Below are 13,684 nucleotides of genomic sequence, written 5' to 3' on the forward strand. Positions count from 1 at the left end.
CTGCATGAATTTAAACTTATATACGACAAACTCATATTAATAATGGATCATACATTTAAAAGAAAAAGCAATGCATATAGGTTTAAATATATATCATTTAAGCACTAATAATCCTTTCAATATGGTTGAAATTAATACATGTGAGTATAGGGTACTCATAACATTTTGAAAATACCAATGTGTACATATAACTAATATTTTGTCTAAACATTTTCGTTTATAAGATATATGAAATACATTCTAGAGAAGTTTCATGAAAGGAGGGTTAATTTTGATTGTGCAACACCTACTATTCTACATGTTCAGTGTACACGGTATTACATGAAATGTCACTTACATTTTTCACACAAAACCAAGTTAATTCATATTAATTTCAATTTAGTCTTATTAATGTTCACACTCATATAGAAAAATCACGTTGATTAATGATAAACTCCAGAACGTGAGAATTTACCATTTTACATATTTCTAATGCATGTTAATAAATATGATATATTTTCATTATTAAAATCACACTTATATTATTTGAATGAATAACATATATCTAACCTACCTTTCTTCTGCATGCTTTTATGATGCAGTAACTATATTTTGTATAATAGTGTCATTTCTCATTATGAGTAACTTGCACACGTTTGCTATTTTCTTGTGAAAAGGTGTCATAAATCGTTTCTTTGTCATAAAATCCTTTAGATGCAATCTCTGCTCTATCAGTAGCAGGTCCTCTTCTAAATCTGATATATGGAGGTCCACATTTTGTTTTACAGAATTGCCATATAAATCTTGTGTGCCATTTTCAGTTCCTGATATATTGGTTCTACTTCTCTTTAATTGGCCACACTTCACACCAATTAGCCACCTCTGTTTTATTCCCTGTGTGTGAGCGTCTAATAAACACTTCCAGTGATTAAACATTAAGGCCACATCATTAATTTGCTGTGGTGCATTCTGTGCATTTGGGAAAGCATGATGCTTCATGCTGGGCTCAAAAAACAAAATACACGATCGCCAGCATTACGCACAACTTGAATAGAAGATTAGCTGTTTGGATTGCATTAATCCTGTTAGAAAAATGTGAGCATTTTAAATTAAAGCAGGTGCTACCGCCATACGGCCTGGCATTTTTACTGATAAGGATGTTTTAATTTCTTGGAAAAATGTCAGTGTTGGTAAGAGGAGGTTAGCCAAAGTTGACTCTGAATGGTGTTCGCTATTTTTGCAATGGTTGATCTTTACAGAAGAAAAACAACCATTCCATCATGCACATAAATGCAGAACCCTTTATGAAGCTTTGCAAAAATAACTATTTGAATACTGACGCCAAGGAATGGTAAAAAACACGAGTGATGGGAGAGCAGCCAGTAGTTAATTGCAAATATATAACAAATGGGAGTGTGCAATGCCGGTTTAAACCCTCCTCTGATTTCCTTGTTATAGGTGAGTTCTGACTTCTCCAGTCGCCGGTAGTAATGAAACACCTAGCAACTCAACTTTAATAACATATTAGACTTGAGTTCGGAATTTACAATGCCTCCTGCAAAAGCCAACAGTGAAGGTAAAAGACAGGTGACACACCATAATTAATTGCAGCTGCAGTGAAGCAATACAGGGAAAGGTAAACTGACTTTCTATTGTTATGCCTGGTTTTACTAAAATAAAACTACGATGAGCAGAAAGGAGACATTTATGGAATCAGGTTAATTTTTTGTGCACTAAAGTTCTTTACAGGTGTTGAAAATGGCCCTTTCTGCATGGTCAACCCCAAAGTTTTGCCTTCCTCCTCCCCTTTTTGGTGATCTTGTTTTTGTTGGTACTAGGACTTTGTGCACTTTACCACTGCTAACCATTCCTAAAATGCATGTGCTCTCTCCTTAAAACATGGAATAATTTGTTTGCGCCTGCTTGTCATTTTAAATTTATTTATATGCCCCTAGTAAAGTGCACTATATGTGCCCAGGTCCTGTAAATTAAAAGTTATTAGTAGGGCTGCAGAACAGAAGGTGCCACCCACTTAAGTAGCCCGGCAAACAAGTCTCAGGGATGCCTCTGCAGAGCCTGTGTGCACAGATTAATTTGTCATGTTGACCTGGCAGGTTAACCATCTTTCCAGGGTCAAACCTTCCTTTTCAAAAGATATATCACCCCTAAGTACTGGCAACTGGCATCTACTGGGGGGGAGGCTCAGGCGTGTAGCAGGTTGGGTACATTAAAAAAAGAAAGAAGAAAAGAAACATCTTGCATGTACTGTGCTATAGATCACTTCTTTCTGGAGTGTGGGTTGCGGGCATTAGCAAACTCCTGTGGTGATTCATTCTACAGAATGTAGTCATGTCATGGAATGTCATTTCACATCATGGCATTCCAGGCATAGCAGCTCATCCCTGGCCACTGTTAACGGAGGCATGTCGCTCCTGAAGAGCTAATAAACACTTCCAACAACCTCGGCATGTACGTTCATCACTTCAAGATTTTGGTGACGACCCGGTCCATGATGTGTGAAGCAAAGAAGATTACACAAAGCAACAGGGGCCAGCAAGTGATTTTCCTCTGAGATTTCTGGACCAATTCAGGGGCATATTAACAAGCTAGGCGATAAAATTATCGCCGCTTTAGCGGCAGAAAACTGCCGCTAAAACGGCGATAATGGGCTTGATAATATGCTCTATGGAATTCCCATTGAAGCCCATGTTAGATGTGAAGGACATCTAACATGGGCTTCAATTGGAATTCCATAGAGCATATTATCAAGCCCATTATCGCCGTTTTAGCGGCAGTTTTCTGCCGCTAAAGCGGCGATAATTTTATCGCCTGGCTTGTTAATATGCCCCTAAGTGAGGCACTCTTCGCCATAATTCGTAGGTGAGAAGCGCAACGCATGTTTTGCCTGATGGCGTCTACTTGTTTTTGTGTACCCCATTAATTAGCCTGGGAGTTAACAAGAGGAGGGTCTTCAACAAAGCCGCTGCTCAGGGGCGTGAGTGTGCTGTCAAGCTTAGTGGCAGTTGATGAGCATGCAGAAATGCCTTCATAGAGACGAGGTGGCAGAAGGCGTAACCCATTTTACAACAACTTTAATCATTGCACGCTGTGAAAACTAGTAAAAGATCATACCCTGTTCTACGTGAGCAGTGTCATATCTCCTGGTGATAAGAGCCTCAGTGAGTCAGAGCAGTCCCAATCTTCATGCGCTAATGAGCCTCGATGAGTCAGCTCAGTGAACTTCCTGCATTGACACAAAAGTAGGACTTCTCCTTCCAAAAGTCCTATACAAAAAGAAATCGGATTCACCACTTTCTGATTAAGGGTACTCCTCGAATTCAAAACATTTATTGTGTCTTTCATAGCGGATCACAGATTTCCATAAAGAAAAGGATTCTTCCTCTTTGGTGCAATTCACTGCGATTTGCTCACTTATCATAACGTGGATACTGTGCAAACAATTTTTCTTTTTCTTAGTTATTTACACAATTCCATAAAGAAGAAGATACTACTTTTGGTGCAATTCACAGCGATTTGCGTGCTTTCCAACAAGTTGTGTTAGTTTTGTAAGTTGCATTTTCATTTTTAACATGATGCATTTTTACAAGATCCTGGGGAGCCACCACTGGAATGGAACTTATGGCTACAATCTTTTAAAACTTATTTAGGTGCGATCGATGCTCAGAAATTCAGACCTGAGAGAAGAAAGAGCTTGATGTATTATTATTTAGGAGTTGAAGGGCAAAAGGTGTTTCATCACTTACCTGAGCACGTTCCTGCAGAAGACGAGTATTTGGATGAATTTGATACAGTGGTAGCTCAACGGAATAAGTATTTTTCAAAAACTAAAAACATGGTGAGTTACAGGTATATGTTCTTTACTAGGACACAACAGCCCAATGAGAGTATTGACACATACATTACAGTACTGAAAATGTTAGCTGCTAAATGCGAGTTCGATATTTTCACAGCAGAGACCAGTTAGTGGCAAGATCTTGTGGAAAAAAGTACAAGAATGTTTATTGGTGTGTAAAAATCCATTGTTATATGAAGCAATAGATCTAGCCAAGAGCATTGAGGGTTCTTCAAGGTTACGTTAAAGCAAAAAAAAGTGTTTAAACCCAACTCAACGTCCCACACTGTTTCAGGAGTGGTTCCTCATCTTATTTATCTTCTTTTAGGTTCTGTCCTGCGCAAGGACAAGAATGTAAAAAATGTGGGAAAATGGCTCACTTCTTCAGGGTTTGTAGAGATGGTAAGAACAAAAGGGTTTGTTGCGTTTGTTGCGTTATCAATCAACAAGATGAGTTAATGTAGAGGGGAGTTTTGAAGTATGTAAGGAAGTAGTATGAATGTTCATATTGAGGATGGTAAACATATTGTAGATCCTGATGTCAATGTCATTATTGAAGGGCATAGCGGTTCAAAAGGGGGTGGTGATGGACAGAGCATCAGAACCAATCAAACACTCACACCCAGTCAACAGATCTGGGTTTGATCCATCACCGTTTTTTAGCCCACTTTGCCACCCCAGTTCAGACATGGCCATATGCAAATCAGCCTGACCCTGTGCCTCATGGGAACAGTCCAGCCCGAACTGCCAAGCCATGCCTTCCCTGGACGGAAACAAGCTTCCTAGGACCGGTTTCTGGCATTTCAGCCGTCTTCAGCCAGGCTTGCTTGAAACCAGTGGCAAAGTGAGCAAGGGACTCACGTCTGAGCATACCCTGCCAACTTATGGCGAACAAAGCGGTACAAAAGGGGGTGGTGATGGACAGAGCATCAGAACCAATCAAACACTCACGCCCAGTCAACAGATCTGGGTTTGATCCATCACCGTTTTTTAGCCCACTTTGCCACCCCAGTACAGACATGGCCATATGCAAATCAGCCTGACCCTGTGCCTCATGGGAACAGTCCAGCCCGAACTGCCAAGCCATGCCTTCCCTGGATGGAAACAAGCTTCCTAGGACCGGTTTCCGGCATTTCAGCCGTCTTCAGCCAGGCTTGCTTGAAACCAGTGGCAAAGTGAGCAAGGGACTCACGTCTGAGCATACCCTGCCAACTTATGGCGAACAAAGCGGTACTAAAGGGGGTGGTGATGGACAGAGCATCAGAACCAATCAAACACTCACACCCAGTCAACAGATCTGGGTTTGATCCATCACCGTTTTTTAGCCCACTTTGCCACCCCAGTTCAGACATGGCCATATGCAAATCAGCCTGACCCTGTGCCTCATGGGAACAGTCCAGCCCGAACTGCCAAGCCATGCCTTCCCTGGACGGAAACAAGCTTCCTAGGACCGGTTTCTGGCATTTCAGCCGTCTTCAGCCAGGCTTGCTCGAAACCAGTGGCAAAGTGAGCAAGGGACTCACGTCTGAGCATACCCTGCCAACTTATGTTCGCCATAAGTTGGCAGGGTATGCTCAGACGTGAGTCCCTTGCTCATTTTGCCACTGGATTCAAGCAAGCCTGGCTGAAGACGGCTGAAATACCAGAAACCGGTCCTAGGAAGCTTGTTTCCGGTCCAGGGAAGACATGGCTTGGCAGTTCAGGCTGGACTGTTCCCATGAGGCACAGGGTCAGACTGATTTGCATATGGCCATGTCGGAACTGGGGTGGCAGAGTGGGCTAAAGAACGGTGATGGATCAAACCCAGATCTGTTGACTGGGTGTGAGTGTTTGATTGGTTCTGATGCTCCGTCCATCACCACCCCCTTTTGTACCGCTATGTTCGCCATAAGTTGGCAGGGTATGCTCAGACGTGAGTCCCTTGCTCACTTTGCCACTGGATTCAAGCAAGCCTGGCTGAAGACGGCTGAAATGCCAGAAACCGGTCCTAGGAAGCTCGTTTCCGGACCAGGGAAGACATGGCTTGGCAGTTCGGGCTGGACTGTTCCCATGAGGCACAGGGTCAGACTGATTTGCATATAGCCATGTCTGAACTGGGGTGGCAGAGTGGGCTAAAGAACGGTGATGGATCAAACCCAGATCTGTTGACTGGGTGTGAGTGTTTGATTGGTTCTGATGCTCCGTCCATCACCACCCCCTTTTGTACCACTATATTATTGAAGGGCATGGCATCAAACTTTTAGTCAACACTGGAGCCCGCATCACTATCATTTCTCAAGAGAATATTGAGTGGTCCTGGTCCAGTAAAACCTTTCTTCCACCAGATATTTTGACAGTGGCCTTTGAAGGGACTAGGGTGGAATTAATTGTTTTTTTCAGGGATGTCATCAGTGTTTTAGGTGAGTCAATCAAAGGGAAAGTATATCTGTCTAAGAAAGGTTTCAATGTTCTTGGCTGGGTTAATCAAGCTGAATTTGGAATTACTATAAGACCAGGATATGTTTGTGGATCTAAAGAAGTGTGGGAAAGAAATGATAGCAAAGTATTCCAAGATAAATTGGTCAAGATGTCAGATTTTATTTACACTATTAAAGTCAAGCAGGGTGTATCTCCAGTGAAATACAAATGTTATGCAATATTCCCCTCAGTGTAAGAGAGGATCTTTCAGCAATGTTGAAAGATATGTGTGCACAAGGTATCATTGTGAAGACCGAAGCTACTTTGTGGTTATCCCCACTGTATTGGCAAAGAAGAAGTCAGGCGAACTTTGCATGTGTGTGGATTTAAGGTGTGTCAGTGGAGCAATATGGGTGGACAATCATCCTTTACCAAGAATTGAAAATCTGATCATTAAAAATGGACAAGCCAGCATGTTTAGTAAATGAGACTGAAGGTTAGGTTACCACCAGGTTGAACTCGACAAATCCTCTCATCATCTAACTGCATTTGTAACTCCTGGTGGGGTTTTTCAATTATGCAGAATGCTTTTTGGCATATCTGCCACAGCAGCTTTTGAACTGATGTCTAATGTGTTTGAGGGTATGGCATATGATGCAATTTAATCATGATATTTTAATATTTTCAGACACTGAAAGTGAACATGATTGTGTTTAAATGAAGTTGTTAGTGAGACAACCAATCACTCACCCATACAGAAACTCATGTACCCACTCACACACCAATACAGCCACTTAGACACCAACAAACAAACTGATAGATATTCACACAAGTCACTCACCCATACATTTACTGAGACATCTAATCACTCACATTTACAGTCAGTCATGCACCCACTGAATCACCCATACATGCAGTCATACGCCCATTGATTCACCCAAACCTTTGTACTGTGGATCACAAATTCCATGACAAAGGGTAGTAACTATGAGAGGAGTTCTGCCTCGAGCTTGACTGTACTTGGTGGGATGGGAAACAGGGATGAAAAGCAAGAATAATAATACATTTTCCATGATAGAACTTAATATTGGACAGAAATCATGATCATGCTGTCTATTTAGTATTCAGAAACAGGCCCCATGTTTTCAAATTACATTTCAGAAACATTGCAAATTTTTAAATTTGCAGTTTTTCGTGAAAATAGTAAATTTTAATTAAAAAATAGGTAAAACACTGAGTGCTGTGTCTGAGGGAAAGCCCAGGTAGGATTCACATAATGTCGGTTGCAGGTCTTCGTTGTACATGGTTAATTGTTGTGTACACTGGAAAATGGATCACATAGCAAGTGAGTGCAGTTTGTAAATAAGAAAAAAACACTAATTTTAAAGATATGGTATGGCTATGCAAAAACTAAAGAACAATGAAATTCATCATTTATGGTATACAAAGGTACAATGCACGACACATTTACACCACCAGCCATGCTCAGAACACACAGTTGTGGTATAAAAAAAGCAGTCTGCCAGCAGCAAAATTTGATAGAGTGCAAGAGTTATTGTGTATGTTTTGCTTTAAATATCTTAACTGTACCGCAAGCTCAAAACATGTGATCTGGTTGGCTGACAACAACATGAAGACAATGTTGCAGCCACCATTTTAGGCCACAGAGTCTGGGTTACCCTGGGTATCCTAAATCACAGGCCAATGTGAGGGTACTAGAGGGACCCTTTCTAGGGTCCAATTAAAAATATTTTTTTTGTGCTTCCACTGCTCTACTCCTGTACTACCACTGTGCATAGCATGCCCCCCTGTGTTATTTTACTGTTGTACTTTGGTGCAGCAGTGCAAACAAAAAAGCAGGATTTGGAGTGTTGCAGGACCATGCAGTTCCGCCAGCAGCAGGGCCTTGCAAACTCATGGGAAATTGGGTGCATAGCCTATCTGCAAGCCACGTCCTGTAGTCAAGGCACGCAGTAGGCTTAGTTAGGTATAGTAATAAAATATTACTTTGCATTTCTTTTAAAATAAACCAAGAGGTTAACTATTTGGCTTTTGTAGTGACTATCTAAGTTTTTTATTGTAACGTAATATTATTAGATCTCCTAACTGTAATTTTTTCAGTAAATATCTATGTTTTTTCTTTACAAAAATTAAGATGTCTATCGTCATGCACATCATAGAGATGGGCCCAGGCCAGACTTTTTACTAGGCCCTGCAACCAACCCTCTGTGGGTTCCCATGCCGTGCACGGTGTGGGGTTGGTACAGAGCCTGGCCTGCAGTCAGGGTCAGCGACCAGCCGCCTGTCTACATCCAAACACACATGGGTGTCAAACTCCCCAAGAATGCACAACCTCTCAGACCCCCCCCACATGGCCCAAGGGCTTAGTGTACCCGATCCTGCCCCATTATACCTTATTGAATTTTATTGTCTAGGACACTGGACTGAGTCCTAAGATGGCAGCCACAACTTTTCATTCAGGTTGGGGGCAGCCAAACACAACATGTAGTTGACCGAGTAAGTCTGTGTATCTAGTGATTTTAATCAGGGCCAACCAAGCACAATGCGGGAGGATGCACCATTCATCTGTGGTGGATCTGCGCCACTATATTTAAATACATTTTTAACCTTAATTTCTTATATACTACTGAACAGATTTACATTAGATCACAAAACAGCTCTTTCAGGATAAGATCTAGCTCTCTGCCAGATTTGGTGTAGTTCTTTTCAGCTGTTTTGGCTGTAGCTGTGACTAATTTTCCCATGAAAAATCAAATGAAGGAAATGCGTTTTGGGACCCTATCTTTTTCTCAGCTCCCATTTTATGGAGCATTCCAAAACTTTTCAGGAAGGAACTAAGGTTGTTGAGACTTATTTGTGGAACGTTTTGTGAAGATTTGTGGTTCTGACTATAATGTCCTCCTGGTAGCAGTGGGTAGGACCTTGGACACATTGTGTACTACGCAAACTATATGGGGAAGTTCCTCATATCTTGACCTGCCGGGGATTGATGAAGCAGTAGTATATCCCAATTAGGGTAGAACCAGTACTACCAGCCATTAGACAGAGTAAGTCATGGTGGCTTAAATCCTAAACATTAATTCATTATTGTTTTCCAATCCACCTTAGTGTAGATAGTTTTTTAACTATAGGTCCTGACAAAACGCCTCAAGACTTGAAGAATTGCAAAGAAACATGTTGACCAACCACATGGAAGAGTGCCACACCTAAGACATTAACTTAGCATTGCACCTTTTCTTTCCTCTTTATTTTAATCAGGGTAGGAGACCCCACAGTTAAAGTTATTTTTGCTGGTACTCCCAACTCTGTTTTAACTCACATAAACATCACAGACCACTTATTCATCTACACTCACTAAATCTCTCACCCCCACAGCACCAAATGGCTATTTGGAAAAAGATCTCCGCCAAAGTGCCCCTCATCAGGAGCCTGTCAGGCATTGCAACGCCGGCCAGACGTGGAGCAGCCCGATGATGAAGCATGACACCCAACTGGGTTTGTGAGGGCATTACATTCCAAAGAAATGGTTTCCCAGCTCTCTGACTATGTAACCTACTGTCCTTTGTATATTGCTGAATTATAAATCATTCAGGAGCAGCACAACTTCAATTTTCATATATAATTTCCTGTTGGCAGCTGCTTCTGTGTTATATGTATTTTTATTTATATACTATATATATATTATTAAAAACAAGGTTAAAGTTATGTTATAGCTAGGTTTAGTGCTACGTCCTTAGGATATGTGAAAAACAACCCTAGAAATGCACTGAAAAAAACAATGGGTAAAGGGATGTTGTAGTTAGGTGAAGAAACCACTGAAATATGCTAGTTATAATTTAATTAAATAAATATAACTTGCATCCCCATAACATTCTGCTTATAACCCTCGCATATTACATCACTCTTGACATGCTACATGAGATCATTGTTAACATCACCTATAACATCTCAGTTATAGTCACCAGCCAGTCCCTGCATCCAATCCCCATCAGGTTTTAGACTGAGTGCCTAGCCTGCACCAAATCCTTTCACAGCCATCAAAACTCCACTGTACATAATTTCCGGCCATATGTAGCACATATTTAACACAAGGCTTCACCTGCAACCATAGTCTGCACCCTCCCTACCGCAACCAGTCAACACACACTTGGATTGGATGGTTGCTGGTTGGCTGGATATCACAACTCCATATTCAAGATACAATAGGAGTTGGATGGGGAACTTGCCCTATGTCCAGAATCTGTTCCCAACCCTCTGCATAAACCCAACCCCTGCTATGCAAGGCGTCATTCACAGCAGGGCATTTGCTGCAGGTACTCAACTGTGGCCAAGCCCTGTACCCAACCTTCCATGATCATCCAGCACCCTACTTGCTCATCCTTCAGCCTTTCACAGTTAAGGTTGACACAGGGGTATATTGCTCAAAGAAGTTCTGCAGCCAGTTCTCTGCAAGTGACCTACTCCCAGTGCATTCAACCTTTGGGAGATTACAAGTAAAATGGCCATGGCATCAATTAAAAGAGCCTCACTTCTGAAATACATTCTTTGGCATCTTTTGAAAGCCTAAAGACAACTTATAAGAGTCAAATTATTGATTTACTCTTTTTTATTAGTCTTTATACACAAAGCCTACAGCACATTTTGATAATCATTGGCTGATCTCAGTAATTTCAATAAACTGTTTATTTAAATATAATTGGTGATATAATCAATGACGTAAATTAACATATCATGAGTGATGTAACATGTGAGTTCATGACAATGCATGATGGTGCAATTATATAACCGGAGTATATAAGGGCCTGATTACGACTTTGGCACAGTTGCGCGGCCTTTGAGGCAGCACAGCTGCGCGAAAGCAGCGCAAGGACCAACAACCTGATTACGAGCTCAACTCATGTAGGCAGATGGCCCTTTTTCCTTTTGCCTTTCCCATGAAGGTAGCAGAAAAATAGGCATCAATAGGGAAACGGCAAAAATGTTCTAGTACGGCATAGACTGTGAAGTTCATGCCGTGCTGGAACTGGGGGTGCAAGCAGACAGGAGGGCACATGTTGTGTCTTCCTGAATGCATATCCATGGCAGGGGCATGGGGCATTTCCCCACCGCCAGCATTTTCATGGCGGACTTATGCCCATAAAAACGCTGGCAGTGGGGAAACCCGTAATATGTTAGGTGGGATTGCGCCAGTACTGCTTTGCATAGTCCACCGCCTGAATGACTGGACTGCCAGTGGTGCACCACCCGCTGCACTCGTAATCAGGCCTTCAGTGTTTTTTGGGTTTTTAATTTGTATCTCATTCCAACACCTAACTATAATGTCATGTTTAGTGTTGTTTTTTTCAGTGTGTGTGTATGTGTGTATGCAGTGTGTGTGCAGTGGTGTAGCCCATGGCGGTCCCTGCATTGAAGAGTGGGAGGGGTGCTGGTGAGATTCCTCTGATTGCCACCCTGCAACGTCTGATGTGCGGGGTGGTATGTGCTGGTGATTGCCACCTGGAGACGGCAGGTAAGAGCTGTGGGAGGCTGCCGCCCCACAATTGCTACGCTACTGTTGAGTATGCATAAGCGATTATTTCAGGCACCAAACAGTATTTAAGAGCAAGAGTTTCATTGTAGTTTCCTGCTTTTTTGCTTGTTTTTCTGTTTATGAAGCTTGCATGTTGTATATTTAAGTGTGTCATCTGATGGAGCAAGAAATAGCAAGATCCTGACCACAAATGATTTTTTGCTTACAATACATTTTACCTCTGTATTGTGAAAGTAGGATTCTGGAGATGGTATTCTATGACAGGAATGTTTGAGAACCTTTTCTTTGTGGCAGTCTGTTGTGATGTTTGTGCTGCTCTTCGTTTAATTATTACAATATGATTTTGTTGTGTTGTACTGCAGTTTTTGTGTTGCATTATGTTTAGGATGTATGGTGTGATATTGTAATTATGGTGGTATTTTCCTTTGTGTACAATATTGGGTTATGTCAGATGTTAACTTTAGAAATGTCAACAGCCGCCTCTATATTTCCAGCCAAATGCCGCACATGCTTTGAAATTTCCAGTGACACATAACCATTTACCACTTTCTAAGTTAGTAAACATAGATGCTACTCCAGCTCTTCAATTACTTAAGACAGCATTAATCCTCCCTGTATGTGACAAGGGCCTCAATGGCCAATATCTAAAAAAATACCTTTCTGGCAAGCATATTGCAGCGGTATTTACAGGGATCTGCTCTGCGAGGCTATTCTGTTCTTTCTTCAGACCCAGTCTTGCGAAATACTGCTCTTTCCTTTCTAAGGTCTTTCTATTGGATGAAAGCACCCCCAAAGGAGATATAAGAGTTTACGCACTGATTCAGAGTAGATGATTAGAAGTCACTAATGTACATACCTACTTCAATTTAATGTAATTAGACATCCAGACGTAGGAAGCGCTTTTTAATTGCTTAAGCAGATATCAGCAAATTCACAATAACAACAATTAAAATAAATTGAAATAAAAAAGGACCTTAATATAGAATATTAGTGTAACATTGATTACATTTGCTTCAATACGGGTGTCTACACATAATGTAATAGTCTATCTTATCTACACCTCATTAGATTTCAGTGTGAATCCCACTTTCCTGATTTGCCTTCCGAGTATCAAGTTGGAAGTTAACTTTCACAGGAAGCGATAGAAAGACATCATGTGGAGGGTGCTGAGGGGAATGGGAGGAAGGGGCAAGCTGTGCTGTAAACGCACTGTTGTCATTGCTGTTCATAAATCGGATCAGTGTTTTTTCCCAGTGGCAGCATTCCATTTGTAGCACTACATTACATATAATTTATGTTCCAACTCTGAGAAATAATATGAAACCTGATGCACTTCAGGCATGTGCCATGGTGTGGACCCTGCCTGAAATCCCACGGCACATGCCAGTATATTTAATCAGCAATAATGTAATCCACCGGGCCTTCTTTCCATGCCACTGCTAACCCCAAGTATGAACATAGTTCGCTAAAACTACAGGAGTGACAGAAGTGACATGATGAACACTTTGACTCATGCAATATTCCAGGATTGATGATATGCCCCTCCCATACCTCCTCATCAGACTCTTATTTGCAGCTGGAGAGTTATTGCAAGGACACAGAACAGAAACTACAAAAAATAAACAGGGTTTTTTTTTGTTTTCATTCATGATGCTGTCAATATGGTCCCTGAGGGATACCAAGATGGCTGACTAGGTTACAACTTTATTGAGTGAAATCATGCTGCTTATAAAAGCTTTTAATAATCTGTACTTGCTTTAATGACAGCGGCACCAGGCATTACAGTACTTTTCCCAATCATGATTTGATGTATAACATCTCAGCATTATGCCACTGTACCCAACATCACCAAGTGCAGACACCAGCTCATTCATGGATCAACAATATAACTGATGTGAGACCCA

This window comes from Triturus cristatus, chromosome 3_1 (assembly GCF_964204655.1).
Source record: "Triturus cristatus chromosome 3_1, aTriCri1.1, whole genome shotgun sequence".
In the NCBI taxonomy this organism is placed as follows: Eukaryota; Metazoa; Chordata; class Amphibia; order Caudata; family Salamandridae; genus Triturus; species Triturus cristatus.